General features: G+C 40.2%; 1 protein-coding gene across 9 annotated transcripts in view; it reads left to right on the top strand.

The window, feature by feature from the left end:
• Positions 1 to 21,954, top strand: part of LOC137104607 (partitioning defective 3 homolog) — a 343,094-nt gene that overhangs the window by 33,718 nt on the left and 287,422 nt on the right. The window lies entirely within an intron of this gene.

The raw sequence follows: 21,954 nt of genomic DNA, 5'->3' as shown, positions 1-21,954 counted from the left end.
TATTTTAAACCAGTTCATTTGAATCGTTTACTGACATAACTGAATGTCTGGATGAGGTGTGTTCAGTCAATCAGAAGGGAGCAAAGTTTCCATGTTGTTAGGGTTCAGTGGGGAAAGACAAAGGCAATTGGTATCTTTCAGCTTCTGATACACTGAACAAACCTGACCCAGGTAATCAGTGTTGGGTAGGGCAGCAAGCAGAGCAGGGGTCCATAAAGGCTGGAATTGAGAACCCTGGCTCTAAATGGTGATGAAACACGTGGGTTTAAACTATAGTTGCTGTATTTGATTCCTCTTCTTAGTCTTCTTTTGTTGTGCCTTTGTTCCATGTTGATTAGTTCATTTCCCACATCTGTCTGACATGTATAGCAGCAGGTTCGAGTGATTGCTCTGCCTGACCGAAACATGAAGATTCTCTTTGTTTTTGTGCGAGCGTCTGAATGAATGAAAGGCAGTGTAGTGTGTATGAGAGAGGAAGGGTATGTGTGTACACATCTACACACGTTATAATGAGTGTGTGGTAGGTGCCATGGTTACCAGGTGGGAGCAGTGGTGTGAGCAGCTGTTTTGCACCTGCTCAATTTTCTCCCAATTGATTTCTTTTTCTCTCTCCATCCATGTCCGCTTAGCCCTTTCAAACAAGAAATAAAGAAAATAGAAAGAAAAGAAGAAAAGAACAATTAAAATGAAATGTATACTGTATTTTTCATCATACAGTAGCTCATCGGCTCTAATGCTGCTCCCCCTGGTGGATGTGTGCATTAATTAACATTTTAGCCCTTTTCTTATCCTTTCCATCAGCGATTGTAAAGTGCAGGATACAACGATACTCTGGTTTAGTACTGACTGCAGCTGTGGGCTCTCGGCTGGGACAGCTAACCCTACTACAATGAACCAGCCGTGTGTTCATCTCAGTGTGTGTGGGAGTTTGCTTCTTATTGTGTGTTTATAGTAATACTAGTAAATCCAGTCTGTCCAGTTCTTTTCATCAGTTACTGCCTCTGCCCTTGTTTTATAATCCAACAGCCACACAGAGAGGCACATATTTAACCCGACCTGATCCTTTTAATCCATTCATGACAACATTGTTTTTATACTTGGATGTAATGTCCCATTATAAAAAAATGACTAGAAAATACTCCAGATGAAGTTTATGTTGTGTGCTTTTTGGACTTTTTTGTTGCCACATGTGGGAACATGTGTTAAAGCACATGTCAACTCTTAGTGATAGTAAATTTATGTATGTATTGAAAACTAGCAACTATGTATCAACTATAACAGACGATGCCATACATAGTCATATTTGTTCTTAGGGCGACTCATTTAGTAGCACAACAAGCTATGCTACTCAAATATTAGTAATTCATTCTTCTTTGACTGTTTTGCATTCAGTCTAAAGATAGAGCTGAATGTAATAATTTTCTTTTGTGTGAGTCACAATATCTTGGTGCAGATTTCCTCTCACAGCTTTAATGGAATGCATTAGTGGCATGAGGCTAATCCTTTCATTTATTTTTAAAAACACTGACACTGATGTGATTTCAACACACAACTTTCTGATATGGATTAAGAAGTGTGTTTGCTGCACCTCAAGATCTACATACACCTGAGCTTTAGCCTGAGCCTAAATAGACATTACATGGCTGAATTAGCAGAACTACACCAGCTGTTTAGCTGTTTTTCATTTTCGGCTTTTTACAACACATATTTCTCAATCCTGTGTTTAATGTTTATGAGACAGACGACAAGACTAACATGGATGTATTATCTGTACACTGGATGTATGTGTAGTGAATATATATATATATATATATATATGTGTGTGTGTGTGTGTGTGTGGAACCCCTAACAACAAATTGACATTATCAAGGCTATTGTCTCCAAAGGAGGGACTGACCTCCTGTCTCTAAGCCACTATATCATAAACACATAAAGAGCGACATGCATCACAGACACTCACCACTAGAAGCTATAGTAGGATTAACTTATCACATGTACTGGCCGAGGGCAGTTAATGAACAAACTGTTCTCTGTGTGTGTGTGTGTGTGTGGTATGTGACGTATCTTGCTCAGGTTCGCCAGTCAGCTTATCATGTTGTGACTCATATGTAGTAACAGAGCTGCGTGCTGCAGCCTGTCTGTCCCGGCTCCAAAGATCTTCACACTGATGGTCGAACTTTTATTTCACATCCACGAGAAAGTCTTTGTAAGTTTGGAGTTGTTGCTGTTCCGTCTTTGTTTCTAGTAGGACGATAAACTCTTTGTCTACATTTGTAAAGCTGGAAAGCGAAATTCTGAGCAACTGCTTCTGTTATCTAAACACACCAAACATTTACATTCTGTCAGATATGTCCTACACTATTTGTAGTTTATTACAAGTGATGAGTTTGAGTAAGAGTCTACTGAATTTCAGGGGTTCACTGGTGTTGATTAGCACTTGCAACCAAATTTTTGGTACATTGCTGCCACCAACTGGACTGGTGTTGTGAAGCAGTAGGTTAGCAGAAGAAAAGCTGGTTAGACGATTACATTGTTATTTTACTTCATTATTATTGATCTGCACCCGTCGACTGTGCTCTTAAGGTCCTGTGTATGTTGGATTATTAATTCCCACCGTTTAGTCAGTTAGTTTAACACATTTATTTTAATGACCTGGTATTTCAGAATAATAAAAGAGCAGATGTCTAATCTAAGTTTTTTTCTAAGTTAAGCTAAGTCTTTTACAGTCTGACTCAACTGTATAATGATTACCTAACAATACCATAAATGAATATAGAAATTAACCCAATTAAAAATATATTTCTCAAAACCTTAAGATTTATCTGTCTTCTTTGACCCTGAGAATAGAAGCATGAAATTTGTTTAGTATTTGTTAGTATGATATGATATTTGCCTCGGAAATGTAGTGAAGTTAGAGTAGCAGAAAATAGAAAAATGGAAATGGAAAAACTGGAAATGAAAGTAAAGAGCAATCAAATTTGCACAAAACGCATAAGAATTAAGTACATGTAATTCATAGTTTCCTGTTATTTAAAAAAAAGTTATTGTAGCTAATTCCTAGTCTTCATCAAGCCCTTTGGCAAGTGAAATAACATCATACAAATGTTAGTGAGGAGGAAATGTGAATTTCCAGTCTGATATGACTGAAAGTCTCTTAGACACAGACATGTTCATTCATACTCCAGATGGCAATGAGGCCATTAAAATGACTCCTGGTTAGAAGATGGCCTTAGGTGAGAAATTCACAGCATCGGTCTGTTGGAATGAGTTTATAAAGGACTGAAATGGGTGTGATATTGCCAATTAGATGAAATTAGATTCCTCTTTAATAATCATTGCAGGGAAATGGAGCAATTTGCATTGGCAATTAAAGAATATAAAACATCTAAAAGTGTTGTACAGGATAAACTTGATGAAAATGTGCAGTTTTTTAGATTAGTCTCAGATGATTTCACAGATGATTTGAGTGGAGAACATCTCTTCTGGAGTCTGTGGGACACATGCGGATGTATGGTACACCGATTGATACTTTACCCACTCACCCAGACCCTTCTGAGCTGTTTCTCGTCTTCTCCTCTGTCCTAGTTGTGACTGCATACATTCCCTTTTATAAATGGCAGCACTTCAGTCTCTTAAAACATCAAACCGCATTAACCCATTACACTTTACGGTCTCATGCAACCTGTCACTTTGCTCTGTGAGCAAACTATTCTGTCTAAACTTGATAGTTTGTCATCTTCACTTGTTGATTGGCAAACAAGTGAAGATGACTCTAGAAGGTTGGTCCCTTGGGGTCCATACTTTGGTTCTTGCTCATTAGCAAAGATGAGTCAAAGCAAGTCCATCCCTTGGGCTTTATGAGCACAGTGGTGAAGGGTAAACCCCTAGGGGGGGGGAAAACTCATTACAGCAGAAAGGCCTGAATCAGCAGCTTCATGTAGTGTGTTGTGCAGCAGGTGCATGCAGGTTTTGACATGCAGCTTGATACATGCTGCAGTGACACCCATAAACCACAAAGTGGCAGTCAAGCTCAAGGTACATAGGATTATCTGTGCACAGTCTACTGCAAAGAATGCATATTTATGCATACACACATATATATATGTGTGTATGTATATACTGTAGGTATATATATATATATATATATATATATAATATGCAGAAAAATAGATATATATGCAATGTATATAAATTTAGCTACAGTACAGTATTTAGCCTCAGCAGACAGCAACAGACAGTCATTGATAGAAAAAAGAAAAAGGAAAACCTGACAGAACTGACTACCGCAGATCCTTGTGCTAATGTGGTCTGTTTGTAAGGACTAGCACATCCATGGCTCCTGTGGTTGAGCTGGTTGGACAATTGGCATTTTCTTGGCTCCTGAAGGTGGCATTGTCATGGCAACGACAGCCGGGTGCCAAGTGGGCACCTGTGCTGGGTCGAGATCAAGCCGTGAGTGAAATTAGCCAAGGCTAAAGCAGGGTCCCAGCAGCTGCCCCCTGGTACCAGAACACTGCCGCGGGAAATCAAAGACTAATTACACTTTTTGTCTGTGAGTGTGTGTGGAAATGTGTGTGCACGGTGTTCGTGTTTGTGTATATTTGTGTTTGTGTGTGAATAGCCCCTTTTGGCATAGACCGAACACTAATGTGTCTGGTTGGCTGTGTCTCACCATCGTCTCTCAGACAGTGTAATTCATTCATTCGGCACATTGTGGGTGTATTTAGCATTTCCTGTACATCTGTCCATCTCCTGGAAGGATTCATCAACCTTGCACAGTAGTTCCTGAACATTCTAATGGATTCATGGGGCACTATTTGAGTTTTGCCGTACAGTATGATCCCATGAGGGAGTGAGTCATCAAAGCATTCAGTCATCCTGTGCACAGTGGTGTGTAGTTGACAGACATGACTTTAGGTCGATTTCCAGCAGCTCTGTTTGTTAAACCCACTAAAGAGCTTATGTTGTGTTCGTAAAATTATGCAAATCTTAAAGGGCTACATTATAATGTTGTAACCTACAACTGTAAAGACAAACAGGCCGGACTGCCTTCTTTAAACCTCTGTAAATGTAATGTTCAAATGGCTTTGGCAACAGTTTTTTGCAAATAGCTACTTATATTGGAAATATTATATTAGCAATGGGCATTTGAAGGACATCTTACCAAAGGGTTTTATTTTACTTTACTTGATAAAATTTAGTTCAATTACAACCATGTTGACCAGAACATGTTAAGTGTAAGTGTTAAAGGACAACTTTTCAACAATCCTTACACAGACACTAAACCCAACACAAAATAGTCTCTATTGACATCTGTGAGTTTGACACATGGATGAGCTTATTGGCTTGTGTTGCAGACTTGATGTCAATCGGTGACATGGCTAATGGGCTTTTAATAGTTTTTGGACAACAACATAAGTCTACAGCACAGATGAAGAAGACCATCAAGGTACTGAATATGAATACAGACAATTCGTTGTTTCAATTCATTGCTAAAATGTCCTCGCAATGATGACAAGGTGAATGGCCGCTTATATAGCTACGTTGATACGTAGCCTGGACCGGGGATCGAATCACTGACACTGAGGTCTGTGGATGGCTGCCTAACCTGAAAGTATACCTGTCTTCACAAAGCATGGATAATGTAAAAGAAATCTTAAAAACCCGAATACACTGACAGAGATGCACATGCCCAGACATATATCTTGACAGACACACACCCTGCTGTAGTCAGCTGTAATTAGCCTGTAAAGAACAGAGTAAGCTCTACAAACTCAGTGTGGAATTTCATCCTCACCTCTGCTGCTCTGCTCAGAGGCTTGTGGGCGGCAGCAAGCAGTTTTTCATTTCATTTTTCTCTGGGGCTTTGGATTTATTGTCTGTTGTTGCTTGTTTATTAGGTTCCTAGCTTTTGAACTTCACTTACTCGGGAAAGATTTGTTGAGCACTGTTGTTTTTTTCGGCAACTCCCTTCTTCCCACTTACACACTTATAATCCTCCACAGTGGGGAGATACCTACTGTTAACACACTCTTTGTGTTATTTACACTGGAAACGGCTATAGAAAAACCACAGGCCTTTACAGTTGGCAATCCAATAGTGAGTTGGTCAATGTGCACTGATGTGCTTTCACACACAACTTGCTGTTTTTCTCAAAGTAATTAACCTTAAGGTTGGTTTAAAGAACAACTTTGGTCATTTTATATGTATTTTCAACAATGCCCATACAGACACTAAATTAAAAGGTAACGTCTGTCAGTCCAAAACCTGCATTAGCATGTTCATCTTGTTTGGTAGATCGTCTTTGTTGTCCAAAAACTATTCAAACCACATTACTTAGACTTTGGTGACGTATTCTGTCATTTCCAAACAAGTGGTTTAGAAAAAGTGTGGCTGAAATACCAGAATTGCTATCACTTTTTGAATCACTTTTAAGGATCAGTCAAGCAGTCGAGTTGGTCAAGGATACGTAGAATACAGACTGGTCAAACATGATGTCACAGCATTGCATCCATCCATCCATCATGTAAACCAGTGTAAGTGTTGCAGAGAAGCTAAAGCCATCCTGGACACATCATCAATGTTTCCCACATTTACAGCTATAGACAATTTACAGTCACCAGTTAAGCTCACTGTGTGTCTTTTGACTGTATGAAGGAACCAGAGAACCTGGAGAGAACCCACAAAGGAAAAGAAAAGACGCCTCTTTGCATGTCGTACATGCTAAATGTACGTGTTAGGGTTAAAGGCTCACAGCATGTGTTTATGACAGACTTAGAGGTGATGGTGTGGAACATGGTGATGGTATGATGGTGGTAACTCTAAGTACATGACAGCCTGCTGCATCTATAGATATAGATCTGCTGAGGGTTTTGTAAAGATATTAGTCCATTCTTGTTGACAAACTACTGCCTCAGCTGTATAGCACACTGTACACCCTGCCTGAGGCAAGAGTGATATTACTTTATATTGCAAACCAACAGGCAGCTCCTCCTTCGTCTGCTGTGGTTTTCTGCAAAATGGGTTAAATTAGGTCGTGTTGCTAAGCTTTTCTTTCAGCTTGAAGGCAACTCAGCCAGTTGCATAGGTGTCTGTGATTTCTCCTCTTGTCAGCTCCCATACGAGAAGATATTTGTGCCGATTTCTCCTGGCACGGTGTCAGATTGCCTGGATACTGTCTGGGAAATTCTGGTGTTTAACCAGGCATTGCCACAATAGGAAAAACAATGTGGAAGGACGCGTACATGCCACCAAGTGTACACATCTACACACCTGTGATGATGCACAATCATGCGCGCGCATGCACGCAGACATTCCACATAAGGGACGTATGATCCCACCCCCATTTGAACGTGCGTGTGCAGAAAGATGTTTGTTCTGGCTGACAGCTGTCAGGGCTGCTTTGCTTTCACTGTCTGGATACTTTGCCAAACAAGCCTATTATCTACAGTGGTACAGTCCTGTGGAGGGGCCTGGCATTGCCCCAGGGGGCTGATTTGAGTCAGCCACCACAAGACAGGCCCTAAACTGAGGTGACAGATGCAGAGCCCCCACTGGGACCTGGTGTCCTTCCCAAAGACTTTTAGAGAGGGTATACCTAGGAGCACTTAGATAACAAAGGACTTATTTTCCCCCATTACCCATATGCACTGAGCGGTGTGCCCACAAGGCCCACTGGCATCAGGCAGAGATACAGGGCTACAGACTTTGCCCTGGTTTTCTCTTTGAAACGGAATGAGCTGCAGTTTTCTGTATCGTATCTTTATGTGGCTGCAGGGAGTTTGGCCCATGACAAAGAAAGTCATCTTCTCCACACGTGAGTCTTTTCCACCTGCCTCATGGGGGCAACAGTTCTCCGTGTGTCTCCGGAGCGCGATTGCCTGCCAGGGAATCACTTATAGAAAGTCACTGGCAGTTCAACAGAAACCACAATCTAAAACAGACACTTCAATCTACCATCACTTTCTTATGCCTTTTTTAATAGAAACCTATTTCTCTCTCCCATTGCTGCCTCTACGCTCTGTGTTTAACCAAGTGGGAGATTCTTCTGCATGACAATTATCTGTAGCTTTTGTCTCTGGAGCCTCAAGATCACGAGCTGCTGTTTTTTTTTCAAAACTCAACTACTTCTCTCAGAACTGCTTATAATTACCCTTGCAGATTCAAAGTCACCCAGAGGTTGAGTAATAAAATTGGTTCACAAATAGACTTTAGAGGGTGAAGCTCTGTTTTCAACTGGGTTCATTTATTACATGGGGCATGATATACACCAGGCGAGTAGGCAGATGTGATACTTTATGTCCACGATGCAGAGGCTAATAAGAGAGTTATTTAGCAAAGGACCTTTTCATATACAATATGTAAGGTGTCACCCTGAGCCAAGAAAAACATACATTGAATGAATTTCAATCAAAAAGGATGATGGAAAGTAAATACAGTAAATAATGCCAAAGAGGGCATTAGAGTAAGTCTGACAAGCAAGAAAAGGAATAAATAGCTAGGGGGAAAAAATGCAATAGAAAATGTTAAAGGACGTCCAAGCACATGAAGGAAGGGGTTAATGTACTGTAGGAAGGAAAGGAGAAGACCAGTTTAAGTGGAGAGCAGGCACTGCCACAAGCTAAGCTGAGTCTGGCGTTGGCAGCAGTTGGCACTATACCGAGCTGAAGTTGACACTGGCACCGGGAGGAAGGAAGGCGGTGCCAGGGCTGGGAAGCTAAGCCTGGTTTGGAGAGCTTAAGAGAGGCATATTGTAGCCGACAGAGCTCTGAATCCTCTCTAACACCGTGGCTGTGCACTCTCATTGCCACTCCTGTTAGTGAGAAAAGCCTAAAGACCTCTTCAGATTATGTCCTGCTTCGCTAAAACAACAGAGGACTGCGGGTCCATATGAATTTCCCTTTTTCTCCGGACTGTAGATTCTCTTTTGTACATCAAATATCTACATCATAGATAAATATCTCCATCTAAATCTTTTTAAAGATCGCAATCTTCTAGATTTTTTTTTTTCCAAAAAACTGACATTTAGAGAGAACCACAAAATGCCGTGTCTTTAATGTGCAAGATCCCCACGTCTCTCTCTTTCCATCCCCTCGTCTCCCTGCACTACAAGTTAAGAATAATAAAAGCTATGTGTATTCATTATAGAGTGCATCTGAAGGTCAGTGGGCCAATTTGAGAGAACGTGTCTGTGTGTCTTTGTGTGCGGCCACGGCTTCATCCAGAAGGGATTTTAAGGTAGAATTGTCGTATGACCTCTCCACCATTATGTCTTCCCTCTCCCTTTACAAGATGCGCATTCATCACATGTGTGTATGTGTGTATCCGGTATACGCATGTGTTATTACATCTTGAGAGTCCATCCATGAAAGCCTTATTCCTCTTCAGCAGATGCGCCACAGCCTCGACCCCCTCATGCACCCCCTCATCCCCATTGTAGCTTCTTATGTGTATGTGTGTGTGTGTGTGTGTGTGTGTGTGTGTGTGTGTTAGTTTGCAAGTGCAAATACTTCATGCTGTTTCCATTTGGAAGTCAGTGGGGAGTTTGCCTATAAAAGACACAAATAATAGGCACCCATTTCTGAAGATACGCTTCCATCTGTCTTTGCGCGCACCCTCACACACACAAAACACACGTGCACTTGAAGAACTTTCTGATGGTTTGTGATATTATTGCTGTGTTGTGCCAGAAGCACTGTCCTGTGTACAAGCATTAGTGTAAGTGTTTGTCTTTAGATGGATAAAGAAGAATACTGTGTGACATGCTAGATTGTCCTCTGTCAGTACGTAGTCCATTACATTGTAAAAGCCTATTTGTCTCCTCTAAGAGTCTCAAATTACCAATTTCTGCAGGGATGTTTTGTTATGGTAACTGGAATTAAGACAAAGAAGTATACATGCTGAAGGTTATAGATCCTCCATGTTACATCTTAATCTCCTGATGTCCTGGTAAACATTAGACTGATGGTGTTTGACGAGTCCAGATCAGTGCATTATTCTTCCCAACCTTCCACAGAACCACGGCCAAACTACAGGGAGATTATCTTTCTATCCGCACGTCTTTGTCTTCATTTTGTTGTTTATCCATCCTCTATATACTTCAATGTTCAAGAGCCCTTGAATTCATAAGATGAAAGAGAAGATGAAAGAGACAAACCCTACTTTTCCTCTTATGCTGTATTGATCATCATCCTTTGACATATCATATTGATGCCACAGATACAATACACTGAAAGCTCGTAGTGTTGATCACTGATGCAAACCAGTAGCTTAACTGTCACCAGATCATATCATCCGAACATAAAAACTCTTACAGATGATACATTAGTTTTTTCAACTCCTCCCCTTCAGAGACATTTTAATAAAACACTGTTGAGGTAAATACATTTTTCTCTTTTTCCCCCACATGAACAGCAGAGCATTGGTACTTTTTTTGCTTAGAGTAAAATTTAAAGCTTGCTCTAAGTATTGTACATAAGGTTTCAATACTTTTTAGCGCACAAACTTTGTTAATTGAATAGTGAATTTTTGTGCTTCTACAATCGCTGTTTTATCTTAAACTATTCTTCCTGCTATTTCAGTTATGCACATTACTAACTAGGTGCTGTTATGTTAGGGAACAGTGAGGAAAAATACACTGCATCAATGATCACCAAGTGTGTGTCACCAAATTATACACACTTAAAAATAAAATTTAAAAAAGTCAAAGTTTCAACATAGCAAACGGTGCGTGGGTACAACTCATAGATATGAGACCCAGTTTTAGCACATTATTTCGATTCATAAATGAAATAATGGCCACTGTTGCTGCCAGCAATGACATGATGTTAATAATTCATGTTACAAAACAGAACAACAGATGTGCTACCTACTTGTGTTCAACTGTGGGCCTTTGAACAACTGTGGAAAACATCCCTATCAATCAACAACCAGAGGGAACCCACTGTATTTTCTCATGTGTTTTTGGTGCTTTATACTTTTTTCTTCTTAGACGGTGAATGGATTGGGTGTGTGGGATATATACGACATATGTTTAGACAGTGTTGGTAGCATTTAGTAGGTGTATGTCTGTGTAATCCTGATAATCTGTATAACATGGTGCAACCCTGTGTCCTAAAGCTTACGTGTCTGTGCAAGAACACTGCAGCTGCAATAACATTTTGTAGGGTGGATACAAATGGAAGCATATTTTTGCTGAATGAAATATTCTAGGCATATCTAGAAGCCGCCACTGGCTTTTACACATCTATAGTATTTGACACTCTGGGCGGATTGACTGATTGATTGATTGAAGTCTCATGCTCAAGTTAATTGTTGGAGCTTTAAGTGGGACCAAGCTTTTTCCAAACTTAACTTGGCATTGTGAGAGTACACAAGCACAGGCCTTGTTAATTCTGGTACAGCTGTAATCATAAAAATTGGTTGTTGCTAATAGACAAATAAAATAAAAAGAAGTTAAGAAACATTTGGCTTGTACAGATTGTACGCAGGAAGACAGATACACACACTTAGGCAACCCAGTTTATGTCGTCAACGACACATGCTCATATTTTATTCAAAGTGTTGCCGGCATGTTTATTAGGAGGGAGAGGAGGCTTGAATAAAAAGGACACAAGGAAGAAAAGAAGAGAGAAAAAATGGAAAAAGTGCAGACCAGACTTTTGCACATCTGCCAAGTAGAAAAAATTCCATTCAGGCTATTTCTGTGTTTTTCTTTCAGTCCCAAGTTTAAATCTTTAAAGTACAGTATCTTTATGTGAACAAACACAAACCCTGGGTGAAGCCCAAGCTTTAGTCTGTGTGTGTGTGTGTGTGTGTGTGTGTGTGTGCGCGCATGTGTGTGTGCTCTCATGAAGCCACGCTCCAATTACCAGTCATATTAGCACAGGTGTGGCACCTGAGACCAGACACGCCGCGCAGGGAGTCTCACCTCTAAACGCAGCACTATAGCAGAGCCAGCCTCTGCTTCATTTTGACAAAAGAATCACTGTGACATTTGAAAATGTCTCCAGCAAAATTTCAGCAACACATTACTTAGATAGCAGAATAAATTGCATATCGAACGCTAAAGCATTTACCTTGGCACCAGTGTTTCATAGAAGGAGAGGGTTGTAAGGCAAAAGCACTTATTCTCCACAAAGAGAGGCACAGTACAACATGAGAACACTCTGAAAGAGAAATGTGGAACAGGGCTGGCAGAAAGCAGGGAGCGAGGACATTCAGATTTGGTCTTTCTCTTTCTGCCTTGACAGCCATTCATCCTTAAATCCCTTGTCATCACTAATCCCCTATACTTCTGTGCAAAAGTATTACTATTTTGCTTGAATAATGTAGAAAAATCGTAATTTTACCATTATTATTAGTTAAATAATGTTACTTTTTTAAATGCAACGCTGAGGGTTGCTGGGTTACATTAATAAATAATTTTCGTGTTGCCGGGGAGGTTTTGATACATGTAAAAGAACATTCCTGTGTATAAGAAGAGTTACTTCAACCAAACAGTATCCTAGAAATGTTACTATTTGTTTAACTAGAAATATAGAAAGAAATGAGGAACATTAATGTTGTTTAGACTATTTGGTGCAGTTTAGACTGTTTTCTATTTTCTGCACCTATCGGTCCAGCTCAGTCCCCTGGCTGTGTCCTGCTTTCTGATTGGGATGTTGATAAGAGTTGCAGTGGCGGCTGCTCAGAAAAGCAGCTAACTTGTTTCCCCTTGATGATACACCTTAACTGTACCGCCGGCTTTCTCCACTCCACCTTTACATTGTGTCATTATGATGTCTGAGAGAACGGGGAGAGACAAAAAAGGAAAGTGGTAGAATTTGATTGGAGTTGCTGATGTTTGACTGTATGAATATCAAAGAGCTTTATTCCAAATGATGTCTGTGCTGCTCAATTTACAGTGACAGATGCTTTTAGTCATGACTTGGTTTGTGTGTTTGTTTGTTTGTTCTCATACATTTGCTTCCCTTTCTGTTGTTATGCATAGTTTTTATGTGTATTGTGGCTTTTTTATGAATGGGTGCAGGCAGCTGCTGAGCAAAGCTTATGCATGGCTGTGTCACCTGGTGACCTTGCACACGCACAAAGGTCAAAGTTAAATTTTGTTAAATGTCTGACTATTGAAGGAGGCATGTCAGGTTTGTTTTGACAGATCCTGTGCAGAAAGACAAGCTCCCAAATGTCTACATGGTCTTTAACTGACAAACATGAATTTGAACCAAACACAAACTGGAGACAGGAGAAGACAGCAACAAGACAGCAGCCCACCTCACGCCCATTGAAAGCCAAGTTACAGACGGATATTCACCAAAAAGTTACATCCTCTTTTTAAGTGTAGCGTTTACAAGTTGTTTACTAGCTTAGTGATGTAAGTTGCTGTGTTAACCATGTTCAACAGATCTTTGACAAAACATTTAAAAGCCAGAGGTGCAGTATGATACCAAATATGGTCTCTTTAAAGAATTAGATTAACATTTTTGTTTCAGTTTTTTCAGTACTACATAACCTGTACAGTACTTGCTGTATAATCAGCTTTGAATTCATCCATTATTATTATTCATGACATTATTATTCATCCATTCATTCATCTATTAGAACACTTGAGCCAGTTTTTACTCCAAGGTAGCTTTTCTTATGGATTATGGAACCACTTTATTTATTTATAAATATTTTTAAATAGCACAAATTTGCAGATGTTTTGATGGGTTATAATTATTTTATTTAATTTTTATTTTTATTTTTAACAATTACTCCAAATACCTGAATACAGAAGTTTTGGAAACTGTCAAAATTTTATTTCCACCTCTAAAATGGAGAAAGTGGAAAACCGTACTTTGTTCCTCACTGAAGTTTTCACAACTGGGTAATGGAATCAATAATTTTGATGAAAGGTTCTGGATTTTCACAAATAATTTCAATCCATCTACAGACTGCAGGTGCACTGCACTGCCCATAATCTAGGTACAGTAAGTCCATAAGCAATGAGGCTCGTCTCTCTTTAGAGTAGAAACACTGAGTTAAAAAATATCTTAAAAATGAATAAGGAATCAGATAACAATATAAATCTTCCCTCTGCATCTTGGAAAGCGTGTTCCAGCTCCAGAAACCTCACCTACCCAGTCTCTTTCTACATAATTAGTTAAGTCAGTCTCTTGAGCTTTTGGTGAAACAAACTGCTTCCAGTTTCAGCAAGTTCCGTCTTACACATGACGTGTCGAAATGAAACAGAAGACAGTAAACTTCACAGTTAGAAACATGAAATAGTCACTTTTATTTATAAATTCTTGGTTTATACCAATGGAGTGAACACGAGTGAGAGCTGACAGCTTGTATGTGTGTTCTTCCCTCATTGAATACACTGTACAAAAGCACATTACGCTTACGGGACATCAGGGAATTCGTGATCTATACCAAGCATCTCCTCATTCCACACTGACTCACTCAACTGTGGCAGGCGCACGTCAATGATAGCATACATCAGAAGAAGTATAATCGCCTCTCCAGGGTGTCAGAATGATCCACTGGTTGAAATGGGAGCTTGTCGAGCCGGGACGACTTATGACTCCACTCGCACTTCTCTGGGTGCACAGCAGGGAGCACTGTTGTGTCACTGTTGGCTCTTGTATGGGCTGACTGTTCGACAGGGTCAAATTCTTATGTTAGCAGGACACCTTCTGCTACTACCCACTGCCAAGTCACTCACAGAATTAACTTTAAAGAACCCTTCTACATTAAAAGAGAATGTTGTGGTTATGTAATGGGTTGTATCCATTTGGCCGAAGATGCCTTTAAATCATGTAGATGTGTAGATGCTGGCTTCTGCCACTATGTCAAACACTCAGCTAATGCCTCGTTCCTAAAAGTAAGATTTTTCCTCAAGGACATTTAAGTCAGTTACCGTTGAAGGGATTTAAACAGTCCTATACTTATCCACCAATCAGGACTTTCTGATTCCCCCCGTGCTGAGGCATGTCTGTGTGTGCAGAGGCATGTTTTCAGTCCACAATGTGAGGACCTGATTGGGGGACTTCTCATCACAGCAGAGGTCTATCTCAAACCCCTTATGCTTCACGCAGATATGTACACATACTGCATTTTCGAGCTTAAAAATAACAGAACTGTAATGATGCAAACTTGAACATACTTGGTGAGCATGTGAAAAGCTTTGCTCCGACAGACACCTTCTTAGGGAGAGTTTCATCACGAATAGTATAACAGGCATGAAGCAGTGCTGTCGTCACTTTGATGTGGAAAGAGTGGGAAGACCATCTTTCTCTTGAGGCAGTCAGGGAAGGAAAATGTCCTATTTATTATCCACTGTCCTCACGCTCTTCTTCCTCTGTTGCTTTCCCTACACCATGCGTGAAATGGCTTCAAATGGATTCCCTTTGTCTATTGGCAGCTTAATGTTTTAAATTAAGCATATGGGGGCAAGCAGATGTATAGTGTATTGTGTCTCACCCTGTTTTGCAGCGGCCACAGTGGGACATGTCTAACAGCAGGGGCCCACCTTAACTGTTTGTGTGAACGTACCCATAAATCTGATTTTCAGCCAGGAATTGTTTGTGTGTGTGTGTGTGTGTGTGAGAGAGAGACACTGTATACTGAAGCAATTGCTCTGTCACATTTCCAGACTCAGAAACTTTTTGGACTCCTTCTGTTCCACCCAGTCTCTTCCTGACTGATCAAAGAGGCCTCAGCGGACTGCTCTTCTTTTACGGCTGAAATTCTGTTCATAGACTTCTGGAAGACATGGATGGGAGCACAAATCATTTTCATCAGTCACACAGATGCTTTACACATTAGTCCTTCAACTCATCCTATCTACTGTAAGACTGTCTCTCCCTCCCTCTGCGAGCAAATCCTAACTCTGCGTACTTCAGAAAACTTCCCCACAGCTACAGTACTTTAAAGCCCTAAGCCTTGTGCCTACTGACTCCCACAGTACACATCTGTGAGGCATTGCTCATTGACGATACCACACAGCTCTGAGAGCTTACGCATTGAAATCCTAATGGCCCAGCGCTGGTTAACTTTCAGGCTTATAGCCCTGTTGATGAACTCAAGCAGCTAAAACCTGCAGTGTGCTGGTGAAGTTTAAAAATGAGATTGTCAATAGATAGGGGAGTGAGTGAGAGAGAGGGGGTGTTGGGGGGGGGGAGCTGAATGGAGCACTTTGGAAGAACCTGTAAATAGACCTCAAAACCGAAGTCAAACACTGCAGAATAATAATGAATTTGGAAGAGGTGAGACTTATGTGTGGACACTGTTGAGGAGATTTAAAGAATCTTCTGAGCAGGATTTAATAGTCATCTAAATATTACTGACACTAAGTTGAGCTGCACCTCATCATCACTCAGACTCGACTTGCTGAGACCGCGTGACACTTAGACATAGAACATTTGGAGAGCATTTATGTGTGACTTTTAAAACTGCCCGTTAAGAGTAGGGATAAACAATATACCCCTCCACAATGTCTGGTTGGACTGTACACACATCTAGAAAACTCTTTTTCTGATTTTAAATAGTAGAAAGACAAGACACTGGTAGCATGTTTACCACTGTGGTGCATCACCTCTTCCTTTAACAATACTGTGCAAGGGTTTAGGAACTGAGGAGAACAGGTGCATTCATTTTGAATTCTTGAGAAAAGAGGGCATCATAATGCTCCATAGTGCTGCAGACAGACCGGTTCAGCACCCAGACTCTTTTACTACTGAGCCATGCTGTTGTAATACATGCAGAATGCAGTTTGTCATTGTGATGCTGAAGTAAGCCCCCAAAGTTGCACCAAAACCTGTATTTATTATTCAGCATTAATGGGGCCTTCACAGATGATGGCTTTGGATCTGTGAGACGATAACATGTCAGATGGTCGTTCTCTTCTTTAGTATGTAGGACACAGTGTTCTTAATTTCTAAAAATAATTTCAAATTTTTACTTCTCCTGCATTTCTGGATATTGTTTATACAGTATATTGTTTCCTTACATGGTAGAGTTTTAAATGAAATACAGTGAATAGTTGAGAGTTGTAACCCTTGTCCCATCCTTCTGAAAGAAACAAATTAGAAAAAAAAATTGTTATTTGCACTATTTAGAATACAACATAGGTTTTAAATGATTTGCAGATCAGTGTTCTAACTTTTCTAAAAACAGGGTTTGTACTTGCTTGTATCAGGTTCCAACGCTGAGCTGTTAAACCATTAAGTGACATTGCAGTAAAGGTGTAGTGAAGGTGGGGACATGCTCCATTGGGAGTATAAAACCCAATGGAGCTTGACATATACAGCAGGTGATGTAATGGCTAATAATGTATTATGAACTGAACTCTACTATCTGTTGTATTTGATGCCACATTTCACCCTATTTGTCATAGATAACATATAGGCATTTCTGTGGCCACTGTATGTGTTGAGTCTATGACCCAGATTGGTATTCAGTTAAGGAATAACTTGCATTAAAATGTATGAATAAAAGCCATTGAAGAGCCAGTTATGTTAAATCATATCTCTTGACACACTCTGAACGCAATGTGAAGTGGGTATTTTCACCTGCTCGACTCTTTTAGTGGCAGGTCCTCCGGATGCTCTGTTTTATGGCCACCCCTTTGTAAGTCTCATTGAGGCGGAGGTCTATTTACCCATCATCTCGCCATCATGTTTTACAGCAGCTGATTTTACTGCTCCACATCAGCGCGTCCTGAATTCTGTGGATGACTCTGTTGTCCCAACAAATAAAAAAAGAAACATCACCCAGTAAGAGAAGCTGAGACCTATGTAAATCAGCATGAAGAGAAGCTGTTGTTATCTGCCTGCGGTGGCTCTGTTTTATTGCTCTTAGTTTTAGAATAGTCATAGTCAGCCTTACAACTGACTTTATGCAGAAATTTGAATGGGGTGTGTCATGACCGATGTTTTTTATAGAAACCATCAACAGTTTTGATGTGAGTAGTTCAGGTCAATTTGAAACTTGTTTTCTGTGGGTGATAATGCAACACGCTTCACAAAACGCCTCGGATATAGATTTGTACATTGTAACTGCACTAAATAAATAAATATATATATATACAATATAGAAAAGTGGGTTGGTTTCCACCAAGCACTAAACTGGATTTGGATGTGTAAGAACTCATAGACCTTAGTTTATGAATGGGAATTGGTTCCATCCTCCATTAAAAATATGAGGTAGAGGAGGTAAATTTTAGCAACACGAAGTCTAAGAGGCTAAATCACACCTGACTGAAACGAGGCAAAACAAAACAAAGAAAGATCGTGCAGGCGATGCAGAGGACATAATGCAAAGTGTAGGCACAGTCCCACTTCTCAACGTAAAACTTCATTTTGCATGTTCACATGTTGTGGTAAGGGTCTCCTGATTCGTAAGGGGAACAACAAGGGAACAGGGCAAAGTGGTAGGGCTACTCAGCCCCTCAAATAGAGTGTTTTCAGAGACAGACTCGAAGCCTAGGGATAAATAACTGGTAAATGGTCTTATACAGGCCTTTTTTTTTATAAATATCTGTTCGAAAAACATTTTGCAATGTTTCTTCTCATTTACGTGCACACACAAACACACACACGGGATGACAGCGGCTGCCATGCAAGGGCCTCAGCTGACCCACTGGGAGTAACTTGGGGTTCAGTGTCTTTTATCCCTTCATTTTCCTGTCATGTCTTTATAAAAATATCATGAACTAATGAATACTGATGCATCACTATGGGTTAACCACCTGTCAGCACAGAAAGCGGTCAGCTCCACCTTTACCAACAATTTTTCTTAATTTTTTTCATTGTGCTCTAATTGTTAATAATTTGGGTTTAACACAACCTGTAATGTAATTTATCTGGATCATGTTGATGCCAATTTAAACCTCAGCAGAAAGTCAGTTTACAACCCAAAAGGAAATTATCATGCAAACTAAAAAGAATAAATATGCGATGTTGGGGTTTCTCGATTATTAGGTGTTTTGAACGTGATGTGTAACTGAAGATACTGCGACAGAAAAAAACAAGATCGACTTGTGAAAACAATGCCACAGTTGTTAGCAGTGAAAGATAATCAGTCAGAAAACAACTACCCAGTTGGACCAGAGCTTGCAAATACTAAACACAGTACCGCCCAACAACTACAGCTTTACCAGAGCTCAGTTACAGGCAAACACATTGTAGCCGTATGTTGTGAACATGCACCTTCTGCTGGTCTTATTGTCCTTGGGATTCACATGATCACAAATGTAAAGATTTGCCATGCAGCAATAGACACATTGTGAGGGGTGGCACTCATGAGTGGACCTACAATTGAATGAAGAACAACCTGTAATTGTCATTTTTGTGGAATTGTTTTTCTTCCATGCAGCTCACCTCAGCTTCTGTATCAATGGTGCAAATTATACCAGATAAGTAAGGAGAAAGCCCTGTAAGTAACATGGGTCACAGTCCTCCCGCATGTATTAACTCTCCCTTTTGTTTGCATCTACACACCCACACTGAAGCATTTGGTACAAAATGTCCCTTTCATCGTCCCTTAAAATCTGTTTTTCTTCCCTGCATCTCTCGGGCAGATTACAGTGCAGCACTGTGTACACGTCCAGAAGTTGCTGATGAGATTATGCTCAGGGTATTAACATGGAGCTGAATTGGGACTAGTCTTCACCTCTTCTCTCTGCCCACACAGCTACTGATAGGAGGATCATTAGGCATCAAATTGCTGTAAATGGTCTTCCGACTGCCAGTCTTATCTGGGTGAGCAGCACCCCTCAGGCACTGTTGGTGGTGTGTTTGCATGTCTGTATATCCTCAGTGTGTAGACCTCATGTCCATACTCAGTCTTCATACCTGGATTTTCTTGGTAAATCTAGCGTGTTCTTCATGTCCTCGTTGTACCTGTGCACCACTGCTACTGTTCCCTTGTCCTATAAAATTTTTTATTTATGTTCATGTTTTTCTATTTAAGTATAGCTGAGCACATGTAAACCGATACTTTGTTTACCAGACAGCATATGTACTGCATATCTAAGCTCCCCTCCCCACTCTTCTACATTAGCTCATGCCACTGATAGAGAGCTGTGATAACGCACTATCACATCAAACAAGTTGTGGAGAGGGCTTGGAGGAAGAACTCTTTCCTTCCACTCCTCCCGCCGTCTCTCTCTCATCCTTTTTTCCGTCCATCCCCATGTTAAACCAATTAACAGTAATTACCAGGCCACCCCAGGCGCAGCTTCTTTCTGCTGGCTTCGCTGTTTTGTCCTCATCTCCACACTGACACAAAGGGAGGCTCCGAGATGTGTCGGGAAGCAGGTCATTACTGTTTATTAGCTAAGGGAGGCAGATTTTCTCCGATGGGTCCTAGCAGAAGCCCGCTAAAGTTTAGCTCTTTGGTCATGCAACTGACTTTAGACATCAGTCTCTATGTTTGATGGTTTTGGTTGTAGTGTTATTGTCACTGCAATCACAGGTCAGTGAGGAAGGGAAGGAGTTTCACAAGCAGTGGGTGAAGTTCAAAGTCGTGCAGCCAAATAAAGTTAGGTGATTTCGTGCCCTTCAACCCACCTAAAGTTGTATCCTATTCATTTATCTATGCTTCAAGATTTCCAAAGCAATTTTGTTTTTTCACATAGCATCGAATGTTTGGAGACTGATTGGTGCCCTGATTAATAAAGTTTAGCTAAGAAATAAATGAGTGACACAAAAATCTGCTTCAGGTGAGGCAGTGTAATGAGCACAAGTATATGAAAATACCAACTCAGCAAACCGATATACTCCAGACTATATGTGTGGCCTTGAAAGTTGTTGTGATGGATCGTTTTGCCCTCCGGAAGTTGTTTACCCTCCTGTGCAGGAATGTATGGCAGTTAATGGCTTTCTCTGAAGGGGGGGAAATGACCCCTGATATCTCCATCAATGTTGAAACTCTGCAGGCTCAAGCCAGCAAATGTCTGACTGTGTGTTTAGCCAGCTCTGGACAAACCCAGATTGTCGTACTGTTAGTGCGTATCGTTGCTCTCACTAACACACACAGCTTACAGTTGTTGATAACTGCTTCTCTGACGCAGATATTCTATGGGGGAGAAGAATGTGCCGCCTTCGCGTTCTTCTGTTTGCCATTTGTTGTGGGATTCGAGTGGGTTTGTATGAAGATAAGGATAAAATCCTCCTTTAAATGTATCGCGCACAATAAATCTGAATTGAGAAACTCAGCAGTTATAGCACTAGAAATTATCCCATACAGCTATTAAATTTAAGATTTCCAGGGGTTTTTCGAAGACTGTGCAGTTCTCTGTTTCCCAGAATATTTAAAGCAGCAGCTACTGGAGAGGATGAACAGTCAATTATACAGTAAGTTGTATTTTTGCAGAAGTGGTAGAAGAACATGAATTCAGTAAAGTGAAATAAAGTACTTTTTTACTCAAACAAACTAATTACGTGCTCTAAGAAGTACTTCATGTAACACACATGTCAAAGTAAATGTACTGTAGTTGTATCATACTTATTAATAGTATCTGACAGTTTAAAATAAGCCGATTAATCTATAGTAATACATCAGCATTTACAAAATTATTTTAATCTGTATCTCGTAAATATTAATTAGTGAAGTAAAAAAAGTGAAGTAACATGAAGAAATGAAAACAAGTACAAGTACCTCAAAATTGTGCTCAAGCACAGTGTTGGAGTGAATGAAGTAAATATTTGAAGTTAGTTTTTTGTTGTTGTTGTTGTTAATGTTTGTCTGCCTTGTGTATTTTATATGTACCTGACAACAACACTCCCCACAGCTCGGCGATTAGTTAATTTTTAGCATAAACTAAAAATTATTCTAAATGTTATATAGCTGTGAAACTATGACTTCACACGTATCATCTGTGCCACCCTGGAAGCTGCATCGTTATTATGCAGCACCAGTGATGCTCAAATTACTTCATGCATATTATTTGTGTATCAAAATTAGGTA

This window comes from Channa argus, chromosome 19 (assembly GCF_033026475.1).
Source record: "Channa argus isolate prfri chromosome 19, Channa argus male v1.0, whole genome shotgun sequence".
NCBI classification, from domain to species: Eukaryota; Metazoa; Chordata; class Actinopteri; order Anabantiformes; family Channidae; genus Channa; species Channa argus.
The sequence above is the reverse complement of the archived record's forward strand: the minus strand, read 5'-3'. Positions and strand labels throughout refer to the sequence as shown.